Here is a 13,422-nt window from a genome sequence, read left to right as displayed (position 1 = left end):
GATCCCTTGAGATCAAAAAGGCGAAATAAAACGGACTTGGGAGAAGCAATTTTATCTGGGGAAGCTATAAGTAGTAGTGCCATCAATCCACCAGGCACAAGTTCTTCAACTCTAGCTTTCAAGAGTCTTGCTGCTTACGGCAAAAAGCCTCTCCTGCGGGCGATAGCAGAGCTCCCACTCCTCTCCCATGACCTACATCTATCTTTCACCTTAGCCCCTGTGATCTCCCCATCACATCTCCCCACTATCATTAACCCCTTTTCTTTTTCTTTTATCTTGTCCTTTGATACAGCAAGGCTAGGTAGTATGCCAAATTCAACAGTTCTAGCTATAACCCAGCAGGAAGGTAGCAGTAGTAAGAGCCAGATAGAGATTTTACAACAGAAAATGCAAAAGCTTTTCTTTGGGAATAAACACTCTACCATAGAGATCAATTGTCTCAATGTGGAAGCTGAGGCAAATGAGGAACATACTCTGGTTGGGAAGATTCTTGGAGGACACCATCCTCCAAAACTGGATGAGGTTGGACAGGAGATTCATAGGCTATGGCAAACAATAGGGAAAATCGAATTAGGAAGGCTTGACAGAGATCATGTAAAGATAAAGTTTGAGAACAGCCAGGAATGCAATCATGTGATCACAAATGGACCATGGATGTTGGGAGGGCTCATATTCTCTGTAAAGGAGTGGACGAGAGGGAAAAGGATGGAAGAATATAGGTTTGAACTAGTTAGTTTTTGGGTCCAGATATGGGAGCTACCAAAAGACAGGATTAACAGAGCAAATATTTGGACAATTGGAGAGGAACTGGGGAAGGTTAGGGAAGTTGACACTTCTTGTCCACCTGAGTTCAACCAACCGGTTACGCGTGTTAGAGTAGAAATGGATGTTAAGGAAAGACTGAGGAAGGAACAACAGATCAAGTTAGAGACTGGGGAAGTGCTAATGGTCAGATTCAAGTATGAAAAGCTGGAGATATTCTGCTACTTTTGTGGAGTCATAGGACATGACCACCTGAATTGCCGTATTAGAAACCAGTATCGATATGATCTGATTAAATGTGGGGGAAGCCTCAAGGATATTAAACCAAATTTCACCAGTCAGATAAAGGCAAACAAGTTTTACAACGGGGTTGCGTTTACGGGCACACAAACGTACACTATAGGAGGTACCCCCTCAAAACTTAGGTATGAAGAAACACCGGCACCGGAAAGGGAGAAATGGTCGGCGGGACACTGGAAAACGAACTTTCGATCAAGACAAAGCAGATGGGGTGGTTCCACATTAGCAAAGGCAGATTGGTATAAGGACAAAAATAAGGTAGTAGATGTGGGGTCTGGAGACTGGGCGACAGCATCAGGTACAACGGCTAGCTCAACAGACAAATTTCAAACGGTCACTAAGATGGTACCATCAGACCCAACAAAAAAACAAGAGCTGGGCAGTCAGGCCCAAGGTCTAACTGGGAAGGAATATGGGCTGGTATTGGCAATGGATCAGGATGAAGAGGCAAAACAAAGCCCAATTGAACCGAAGTGAGAAGAAGTCGGCGACACGGAAACGGGGACCACAGGGATGAGCTGGGTCTAGTGGTAGCTGAGGACATAAATGAAAAAGAGCTGGGACTATCTCAAGCTTACCCTATATGCATCTCTAACAACACCAACGTCTTAATTCAGGAGGAGGGGATGATAGACAGGTGCTACTACTAGTATGCGCCTAGGCTGCTACCGGCCAGATGCTTGCAGATTATTAGGTATCGATTAACACCCCAACTACCACGGAAAAAGTTTTAGTTTGCAATGGAGTCTCGAGCCACACAAGAAGTGATTCGCAGAGAGAGCTTCAAGAAAAAGCCGAAAGCAACAAACCCAACACAAACCTACACGTGGCGAGGTTTCAAAGTCATGGTTTCGAAAGGCGAAAGGAAAAAGATGTCAACAAAGCCGGAACCAAAATCCAGGTGGGAGTGCCGATAGAGAGCAAGAAAAAAACTAGCTCGAAGGAACAAAAGAAAAGAAAACTTAGTCTGAGTGAGGAAGTGGAAGAAGAAATGGTGATGAATGGGGGAGAAGGATGGGTAAGGAGAAGCAAACGTATAGGGGAACAGAGATCAAAGAAAGCTAAACAAATGGCTGAAGAGCTGAGGAATAAAGGACAAGGACATCTCCTGATACCGAGAAATGCACATATAGTGCAGATATCAAGTGATTCAGCAGCATCTACCACCTCAGAGGAATATATAGTCATTGACTCAACAACAGAACCAAGTCTGACAGAATCTGGAGGCACAAATGAGTCAATAACATCATATGAGTCAGGGGTTTCAGAGGAAATAATGGACAAGCATCAAGCTCCTATGGAGGTATACTTCTCGGATGATGAAGAGGATAAGATGGTGTATGACACGCGGAAAGAAGGCAACAACAGAGTAATGATGGGATATGAGGTGATGGGGACCAACACATATACCAACCACCTCCTCTGGCAATAGATGACACAAGTGTGTTAAGAAGCCTAAATCACAAGGAACCGTAAGAACGGCTTCTCGGACAACACAGGGCAAAGCTCGGCTAGTTTGAACAAACAGTGGGATGAAGAATACATCATGAGGGGACACAAAAGTGAGGGTTTCTACAGTGGGGGTCTGTCTACTCCCCCAGGGTTCGCGGTAGCTGTCCCATCACAGCTGCCTTGGTATCCATGACGATCCAAGCCTGGAATTGCCGGGGGATAGGCACCACCACGGCAGTTCAACAACTAAAGGACCTGATAGGTAGGTTTAATGTAGATATTGTCTGTTTGGCAGAAACGAAAGCAAGCAAAGAGAGGATTAACTATCTCAGTAAGCAGCTCAAGTTAAAGGGTCATTTTGCGGTTCCAGCTCAAGGTCAAAGTGGAGGGCTGGCAGTGTTATGGAAAGAAGGTGTGGATATGGAGATACTTGGGGCTTCAAAAAATCAAGTCACAGGTAAAATTACAAATTATTTTAGTACTGATGATTGGTTCTTTACTTTTGTTTATGGGGAATCGGCTGCTCACAATAGGAACAAAGTCTGGAATGAACTGAGGGGAATAGCCCCTCTGATTCCTGGACCCTGGTGCTTGTTTGGTGATTTCAACGCTATAGCCCAGTTAAATGAGAAGATTGGAGGGAAAAGCAAAATCACCAAAAGTATGCACGAGTTCAATAACATGATAAATGACCTTGGATTGGTGGACTTGGGTTTTAAAGGCCCAAAGTTCACTTGGAGCAATAACCGGAGATTAGGGGATCATGTTCTTGAAAGGCTGGACAGAGCTATGGCTTCTCCTGAGTGGATAGCTCTGTTCCCTTATGCCCAAGTGCAAACTTATGCTAATGCTTCCTCTGACCATATATCCTTAATCATAAATCTGAAAATAAGGAAGAAAGGAACCCCAGACCTTTTAAATTCTTCAAAATGTGGCTTGCAAACGATACTTGCAGACCTGTGATTGAGAATGCCTGGAATGCCATCACCCATGATCTTCCAGACAGCAATCTCATACACAAGATGCATAAAACGAGATATGATCTCACTCTCTGGAACAGGCATGTGTTTGGGAATATCTTCACTAACATTAAGGCTGCTCAAAAAGACTTGGATAGAGTTCTAGCAAAACCTTTTTCTGCTGAAAACTATAATAAAGCTAAGGAGCTTAAAGATGTCTTGTTGGGGTGGTATGAAAAGGAGGAGGACTTTTGGAAACAAAAATCCTCCACAGACTGGGTAAAAGATGGAGGAAAAAACACTCGTTTCTATCATTTGTCCACCATCTATAGAAGGAGGAAAAATAAGATAGAAAAGATTAAAGATGATGTTGGGGAGTGGAGAGAAGGCAGAACTGCTGTGGGAACCTCTCTCAATCAATACTTTATGAATATTTTCACTTCTGACCACCCGGAAAGGGATGAACAGATTATGAACTTGTTCACTAGTATTGTTAGTGAGAGGGAGAACGAGATTCTCACCAATACCCCGGACCAGGAGGATATTTGGAAGGTTGTTAAGAAGATGGGCAACCTTAAATCCCCTGGTCCTGATGGCTTCCAAGGAGTTTTTTATAAGAAATGTTGGGACATTGTTGGGCCTGTTGTGGTCTCTTTTGTGCAAAATTTCTTTAACACTGGATATCTTAATCCAAAGTTCAATGAGACCTACATTGCCCTTATCCCCAAAGTGGTTAATCCTGACCATGCTTCCAAATTCAGACCAATCAGTCTTTGCAATTTTGGGTACAAAGTAGTATCTAAAATTCTTGCAACAAGACTGAAAGGTCTCATGAATAGGATCATTTCCCCTTTCCAAGGGGCTTTTATCAAGGGGAGAAGCATAGGGGACAATGTGGGGCTTGCATGTGAGGTGTTTCATAATATGAAAAACATGAAGTCAAAAACCGAGGGATGGTGTGCCCTCAAGATGGACATGGCTAAGGCTTATGATAGGGTGGAATGGGAGTTGGTGGACATGATTTTTGAAAAGTGTTTCGACCCCCACCTACGTGGCAAATGTCCATTAGTAGGGTCTCCACTTTATTCGTTTAATCGGCATGGGCTAAAGCCCACCACGATATCATTGATCAATGTACGGGCCCATTAACTCATGTGTCTAAGGTTTAACCTTAGCCACATGGCTTGCCACTTATGTACATTAATTTATGTCTAGATTCATTTTCTTATCAATGAGATAATTATCAATTAAGAGTTATGTTCAATTACGATTACTTGAGCTACAAGAAATCTCTACTCTACACATATAAATACAAAACTATTTTTCATAAAGAACTACGCTCTTGAGACTTGATCCCATCGATAATTTGGGTACGTGAGGCAACCGCAAAAGGTACAGTCATCATTCCCCGATCACCATCATTTTTCTAATTACTTTTCTACGTTCTTCGCCTTTTCATCAACACTTGATGTTTTGATCATATTTGGTCGAAAACATAATTGGCCCCGTCCTGGTTCTTATGCAAAAACCGACGATCACGCTCTCTACAAAAGTTATGATTTAATACTCGACGAGCCTAAGTTCTCGATGCACTTATCGACGATCATCGCTAATGTGCGGTGCAAGGTCAACTCGGGCGATATCGAACTACTCCCTCCTATTCCTTTTCAACATCCGATTGCATACGACCGGCTACCGCTCCACCGAAAGTGCCAAATTATTCAAAGACGGTAGTTATTGCCTCGACGATTCTTCGTCATCCGTCATGGATAATGTCCGGCATATGTCTCGAGGCATTCTTGTATTGAAAATATTACACCGGCCTTGTTTCATCTTTGTCGGGCGCCTTAAGCTTATTTCAAAGAAGGAATAGTCGGGTTTATACTTGTCGAATATCCGGCCAAGAAGTTTTTTTCGCAACGCCTACGGATAGAGTCGCAGAATGGAAAAGTTACCTTAAGCGTTTACAATGTGTCTCGACACTCATACAATTAAACGAGACAAACTTTGGTTTCGCTAATGACTGATTTTCTTATTGATGATATTCCTATGTCGAAAAGCATTACTTCGATGGAGGAAAACGTCGATCTTTAATTGTCATTACCTCCCTCAGCGATGACTTGAAATATATATCGGATATATCGCCTAATTGCTAGATTTACACCGATAGTTCGCATAATAAGTCCGCCTCGGTCTTGTTTGTGTCATTTTGAAGTCAATGAAGACATAATTGAGAGGTCTCTACATTGGGGATTTGACACGTCAAATAATATGGCTGAGTCCGAAATTGTCATTTGTGGTATACGCACAACTCTTCACCTGGGGGCGACTAAGTTACGATTAATTATTCTAAGTTAGTTGTTAGCCAATTTGAATGATAATATGCGGCTCGCAATGATAGAATGAACATTTATTTAGACTTCGTTCAACGAATTGCATGAAATTTTATATCTATCACTACTGTACAGTATCCGCGTTATGATGTAAGGCATCCTGATTCTATCGTATACTTATCCGTGGAAAATTAAGTCGTCACTGTTATGACAACACTGGATTAACCACTTATGCTGTAAGATGATTCCAACGAGCTTGGCACTGATAATGTCTCGGTATCTACCGACGACGATCATGCAGCTGACGATGCTCAGGAATTCCTGATGAATAAAAACTTTATCACAGCAGCACAAGTCTCAATCCTATCCTTCGTTGTTTGGGCAGAACGAACAATTTACTAGGCCTCAAGAAATTCATTCAGACTATGTGAACACCACTCCGGGCTAAGTCTCGCTCACATAGCAATGACCCAATGGTATTGGTGGCCATACATGCCAAAGGATGTTAAGTGTTTGTCCGAGAAGTGTGTGCCTTGTCAAACACATGATATATGATATGGGTCAACTTTCCGCGACGAAGCGTCATCCAATCTATAAACCTTGGTCATTTGCGAAATGGGGCATTGACATTGTTGGTTTATTTCCGACAGCCCCTGACAGTGTTCGTTTCTGGCTCGTCGCAACAAATTATTTTACTAAATGTGCGGACAAAATTAACAAGTTGAACGAAAAACCTGAGTTCTAATGTTATAATTTTGTTTCCATCGCAACATTACTATCGCTATTTACAAAATCGGCCTAAATTACCACGCTTTAATTTTGTCAGTCTAAGTTGAACGCTTTTACGCTCGCTTAGTCGTTACTATCGCTACAACAAAATCTGACGACATTACCACGTTTAATTTTGTCAGTCTAAGTTGAACGCTTTTACGCTCGCTTAGTCATTACTATCGCTACAACAAAATCTGACGACATTACCACGTTTAATTTCGTCAGTCTAAGTTGAACGCTTTTACTCATTTCCGGCGTGGTTACTATCGCTATTTATAAAATCGGACGAAATTACCACGCTTAATTTTGTCGGTCTAAGTTGAACGCTTTTACGCTTAGTCGTTACTATCGCTACAACAAAATCCGGCGAAATTACCACGTTTAATTTCAATGGGTCTAAGTGAACGCTTTTACGCCGCTTAGTCGTTACTATCGCTACGACAAAATCCGGCGACATTATCACGCTTAATTTTGTCGGTCTAAGTTGAACGCTTTTACGCCGGCTTAGTCGTTACTATCGCTATTTACAAAATCGGCGACATTACCACGCTTAATTTCGGGTCCTAAGTTGAACGCTTTTACGCCGCTTAGTCGTTACTATCGCTATCACGATAAAAATCGGACCAAAATTACCACGTTTAATTTAGTGGATCCTAAGTTGAACGCTTTTACGCCGCTTAGTCGTTATTATCGCTATAACAAAATCCGGCGAAATTACCACGTTTAATTTAAAATGATCCTAAGTTGAACGCTTTTACGCCGCTTAGTCGTTATTATCGCCATTTATTAAAATCCGGCGAAATTACCCCGCGTTTAATTTCGTCGATCCTAACGCTTTTACGCTTTTAGTCGCTTAGTCGTTACTATCGCTATTTACAAAATCGACGAAATTACCACGCGTTTAATTTCGTGGGTCCTAAGATGAACGCTTTTACGCGGCTTTAGTCGTTACTATCACTACAAACAAAATTTGGCGAAAATACCACGCGTTTAATTTCGTCGATCTAAGTTGAATGCTTTTACCGCTTAGTCGTTACTATCGCCTCGACAAAATCGACGATATTACCAAGTTTAATTTCGGCAGCCTAAGTTGAACGCATTTATTCACGGCTTCGCTTAGTCGTATTATCGCTCTGACAAAAAAATCGGCCTAACGTATCACATTTAATTTCGCCATCTAAATTGAACGATTTTACGCCGCTTAGCGGTTACTTTCGCGCTATGACAACATCGATGAAGTTACCCGTTTCGCTTTTAAATGGGTTAACTGGCGAAAGCATTTTTTCGCTCAATCTAATTTTACAAACTTAAAGTTAGCATTGGGGCGTTTCATTCTATTTAAATGTCATATATATAAACCAACAACATTGTCGGGTTTTTACATGTATGTTGTTATCGGACATCGCAACTATATTCAATTGCCAAAACATACTTTATTTTTATTTTCATCACAAGAATTTTTAGCTCTATGATATTACATTCACACAATCACATATTCATTGGTTTGGGAAAAGCCAATGGTTCCGTATCGCTTTTTGCTTATACAACTTCGTTTTAACTCTTTCCGTTTCATGCGAAACTATATGACAAATTATTTTTCTAAGGCATTGTGCCAATCTTTCTCTGAAAAATTTCCGAAAGTGAAAATTTTTCGACAGTTTCATTATTTTGTCTAAGGCAACGAGACGATCTTTCTGAGTGAATCTTTCCGGCAGCTTCATTGAGCCAATCTTTCTGAGCAAAATTTTCCGAGCGACACTTTCCGAGTAAAACTTTCCGTAAACTTCATTCTTTTTTTTCTAAGGCATTGAGCCGATTTTTCCGTACGAATCTTTCCGAGTTAAACTTTCCGACAGTGCTATAAGACATTGAGTTGATCTTTCTTGACGAAATTTCTGTCAGCTTCTTTAATTCTTCAACGGCATTAACGGACACCTTTCTACACGAAACTTTTCTACGTCGACTATTTGTAAATATATTTGGCTTGTAAAACCACCGTTTTTACATGTGGCGAAACTTCGCATTACGTCAAATGTCAAATTTTCTGAGCGAAAATTATCTTCACCTTCTTTATTTCTTCTAAGGCATTGAGATCATGCGGAGCGAAACTTTTCTTCACGACCGTTTCGTGAATTTCTTTCGCCCGTAGTACCGCATTTTCAACCTGTAGCAAAAAAAAAAAAAAAAAAAAAATGTATATCTAGCTTTTCTTCAATCTCTCAGACTTAACCAAAATTTTCACAATAACTAACAAAAAACACTGCCTATCGAAAATCAATTCCTTCTTCAAACAACTTGTAATAATAAATTAAACCAATCTAATAACTATTCTCACTCGAGTGTTTTTCGTTCATCGTTTTGGTTGCTTGGTGTCCTGATTTCCATACTTTGCTTTAATTCGCTTGTGCACAATTGTTTTCCTTTGCCACAAACTTCTGCTACTGTCTTTCCATAGTGTGTTGTATGAGTTTGCTCTATCTTCCAGTTGCAAGGCGATGAGGGCAGTGTTCGCAATTTGGTAGTATTGCTTCGCAGGCCTCACAGCCAAGATCTTGTTGTTCCTGTTCATTGCTTCTTTGTTTCTGTTGTTATATGCTGCAATGAGCCCCACGTACCTTGCTTCTTTTCCTGTAAGTAGTGGATTTGTCCATGGAGTCTGTTGAATCATACCTCGAGGATAACAAAGTGTAAGACGCTTACAAATTCTGGAATTCTGGAAGTTACAACATAACAACGGTGTTTGGATTTTTTTTTTTTTTTTTTTATTTTTATTGGCATCCTAATATTGATTAGGACTAATACCTGAGCTTAAAAACCTTAAGATCGAGTGGACACATAGTCTACAAGAAGATCTAAACCACCTGACAAGACCAAGGTCCACAAGGGAAAATTTTAGCATCTAGATAATTTCCAGTACCTTTACAAGAAACACCGCCAGTATTATGAGTAATATATTACATATAAAACAAAAATAATTGGTTATCTGTAAGATTGCCACTTTGGTGCTTCTTCTTAATGATTCACAACCTCAATAGTAAGATTATCGTTTCATCTACATAATCTAGGAAAAAAAAAACGTCTCCAATCAAATAAGTTTAAATTTTAGTACATCCTAAGTACATAATAAAACAGATTGTGGAATAAAACAAGTTTTCGATCGTAAGTATAACTAGTAGTAAAAAAAAAAACTTAAAGCTGTTTTCAATCAGAGAAGATTGAGTTTTAATACGCCCTAAAAGTTAAACAATTTAATCAGATGATGATAAAAGTAAGGAAACCTGACCTTCTTAATCTTTTCGATCTCTCTACTTGTGTTTAAAAGTTTTTATTTTGGCACAATATCACTAAATCAAATTGTTCTACTAACCTTTTACTTTTCGTTGTCTGTGCATAAACGTCTCCACCGATTCGAAACTTGATTTCCAATTCCTCATGGTATGCTGCCTTACCACACCGTATCACTCACCCTTGTATATCTTTCTCTACTTAGTTTTTTTTTTTTTTTTTTTTTTTTTTTTTTTTCCGTCTACTGCTTTGTATATGGAGCTTAGCCAGCACTTATATAATATTTCTTCGATCTAGTTTTCCATTGCTGGTTGAACTCTTATCTAATCCGAACTCTAACTCTTATAACTCTTATCTAATCCGAATTCTTATCTAATCCGAAGTTGGCATCCAATTTTAGTCACTAAAGTCTTCACCTTCGAATCCAATTCGTATTTAACTTCATTTTATTACTATTATTACTAAACTGCCCCTACGTTTAATTTTCAGCGGTATAATCCAAGTATCGCTATTCCGTTGGCACGCATCGTCGTTCAAATCAAATTCGATTATTACGCGGACGTTGATCGCGCATTTCGCTAATTGAATTTTTTTGCTATTTTATTTCTGTGCATTTTCGGTCATCTTTTATTTAACTACATTGCGTCCCATATACGTTAGTTTGACATTATTTCGTTCCCGATAATTCACGAATTTTTTTCGACAGTCAATTTTCCAATTATTTCTTTTTCGACGCACACTTCATTATACATTCCGCCATTTTTTTTCTTTCTTCTTTGCCATATGAACTTTGTTCACATGCCAAAGAGGGTGTTTTCAACCCCACCTACGTGGCAAATGTCCATTAGTAGGGGTCTCCACTTTATTCGTTTACCGACAGGGGCTAAAGCCCATTCGCAGATATCATTGATCAATGTACAGCCCATTAACTCATGTGTCTAAAGTCAACCTTAGCCACATGGCTTGCCACTTATGTACATTAATTTATGTCTAGATTCATTTTCTTATCAATGAGATAATTATCAATTAAGAGTTATGTTCAATTACGATTACTTGAGCTACAAGAAATCTCTACTCTACACATATAAATACAAAACTATTTTTCATAAAGAACTACGTTCTTGAGACTTGATCCCACCGATAATTTGGGTGCGTGAGGCAACCGCAAAGGTACTGATCTCATCATTCCCCGATCACCATCATTTTTCTAATTACTTTTCTACGTTCTTCGTCTTTTTCATCAACACTTGGTGTTTTGATCATATTTGGTCGAAACAAAAAGCTAGGGTTTAATGGGAAATGGAGACACATGATCCATCAATGTCTCTCCACAGTGTCTTTTCAGGTCATGCTCAATGGCTCTCCGTTAGAGAAGTTTAACCCAGAGAGAGGGCTGAGACAAGGGGATCCCCTATCCCCTTATCTTTTCATTTTGGTCTCAGAGGCCCTCTCCAGAATGATTGCTCAAGCTGAAAGTAATAAAGAGCTGCATGGAATCAAGGTAAAAGTGGCTCTCCTCCTTTCTTACCCATCCGCTCTTCTTATGAGATGACTTGATTCTTTTCATCAAAGCAAACCTTGTTGAGAGTGTCAAGCTTAAACAAATTCGATGACTACCGTAGGGCATCCGCCGAAAATAAACTATGAAAAATCTAGTATTTTCTTTAGTCGGAATGTCAATTATGAGCGAAAAATCAAACTCAAAAGATTCCGGAAAATGAAAAATTTTCAGCCCAAAGAAAAGTATCTTGGAGTACCTATCATGCTCTCTAGAAAGAAGTCCGAGAAGACTTTGACTACCCTCGGTGGATAGAATCCACGAAAAGTTAAAGGGTGGAAAGCAAAGGTTCTATCCCAAGTTTGAGAACTTCTACCCGATCCAAGCAATTGATTCAAGCCACCCCCTATATGTCATGTCGACTTATATCTTTGCCAAATGGCAACATGCAATAAGATTGACAAAGCATGTAGGGATTTTTGGTGGAATGACACGGAACAATCAAAAAGTGTTCACACCATTGGGTGGGAACAGATTTGCAAGAGTAAACAAGAAGGAGGGTTGGGTCTCAGGAAAACCAGAGACATGAATATGGCTATGCTAGCCAAACTCCCTTGGAAGGCAGCTACTGATGTCCATTCTCTGTGGACTCGCACCATGTTTAGTATATATAGTAAACATTGGATTGGAGATGTTTTTAAACCACCTGACAAAGCCTCCTACTTCTGGAAAGGCATTCACAATGTCTTCAATTCCATCAGTGGGGGGCTGATGTGGAGAATAGGGCAAGGCACTACCATCTCCATACTGAAGGATCCCTGGCTTAAATGTCTAAACAACCCTGTGACACTAGAAGAGCTGGGGGTAGTGGATGACTCCCTAAATAATCTTCATGTATCGGACCTCTTTATGGTAGATGGTAGTGGCTGGGACCTAGCTAAGCTCAACAAATGTTTCCACCCCTTCTTAAGTCAGTTGATACAGGAGATAGTGGTTAGACCTCATGCTGCCCTAGCTGACAAAATGGTATGGGCTATGGAAAGGTCTGGGAAGCTTACGGTTAAATCTGTTTATGATTTCCTTAAAAATAAGGAAGGTGAGATGGGGCAAAGCTCTAGTGTAAACTGCAGAGCTCTCAAGCATATATGGGCAGCTCCTCTGCCATATGCTCTGCAGATGTTTATCTGGAAAATATACATGCATGTGCTGGCCTTGGGAGATAGGTTGGCTGAAAAGCATATGAAAGGGGACTTCTCTTGCCCTTTTTGCAATAAAGAATTAGAATCTGCAGAACATCTCTTTTTCACTTGTGAGTGGACTCGAGCAGTTTGGTTCAGCTCCCATTTGGGGTTGAGAATAACTCCAACACAGCAGACTCACAGCTTGAGGGACAGAATCGAGTTATACCTCACGTGGTGCAATAGCAAGGACAAGGACCTACGGCTGGCTGGGACTCATACCATGTACCTGCTTCAACAGATATGGAGGTCTAGAAATGAGATGAAATTTGAAAAAAGGAAAGCTAACAGAGACCGCATCATCAGACAGAGTAGAGTGCTAGCAGACAAATGCTATGCAACCTTCAGAGAAGAACCATCTCTATCTCAAACCCCCATTAATTGTTCTGAGAATCTTTTAGATAATTTGTTTCCGGCAATCCCAAATGACAGCATTGTGATTAGGTTTGATGCTTCTTATAACAGGTACTCAGGTTGGGCTGGAGCTGGAGCAATTGCTAGCAATAGTGAAGGGGTCATGATTGGAGCAGCAATCCGAAGGTTCAAGGCTCAGGATATTGGGGAAGCAGAAATGGGAGCAGCTGAGGTGGCCATATTACTGGCAAGGCAACTCAACTTTGGTAGATATGTTATAGAAGGGGATAACTTGGAAGTGATGCAGGCGCTCCAAGGAGCAGCATGTCCTTGGTATCTGGAAGCGCTGAAGGCTCACATTATCTTCTTAGTTCATGCTTTTAACTCCTGTACTTTTAACTGGATCGGTAGAGGTTTTGTTTAATGGGGGGACCTTGAGACTCCTAGCGAAATGGGCAAACCATCAGCTG

This window comes from Coptis chinensis, chromosome 7 (genome assembly GCF_015680905.1).
Source record: "Coptis chinensis isolate HL-2020 chromosome 7, ASM1568090v1, whole genome shotgun sequence".
NCBI classification, from domain to species: Eukaryota; Viridiplantae; Streptophyta; class Magnoliopsida; order Ranunculales; family Ranunculaceae; genus Coptis; species Coptis chinensis.
The sequence above is the reverse complement of the archived record's forward strand: the minus strand, read 5'-3'. Positions refer to the sequence as shown.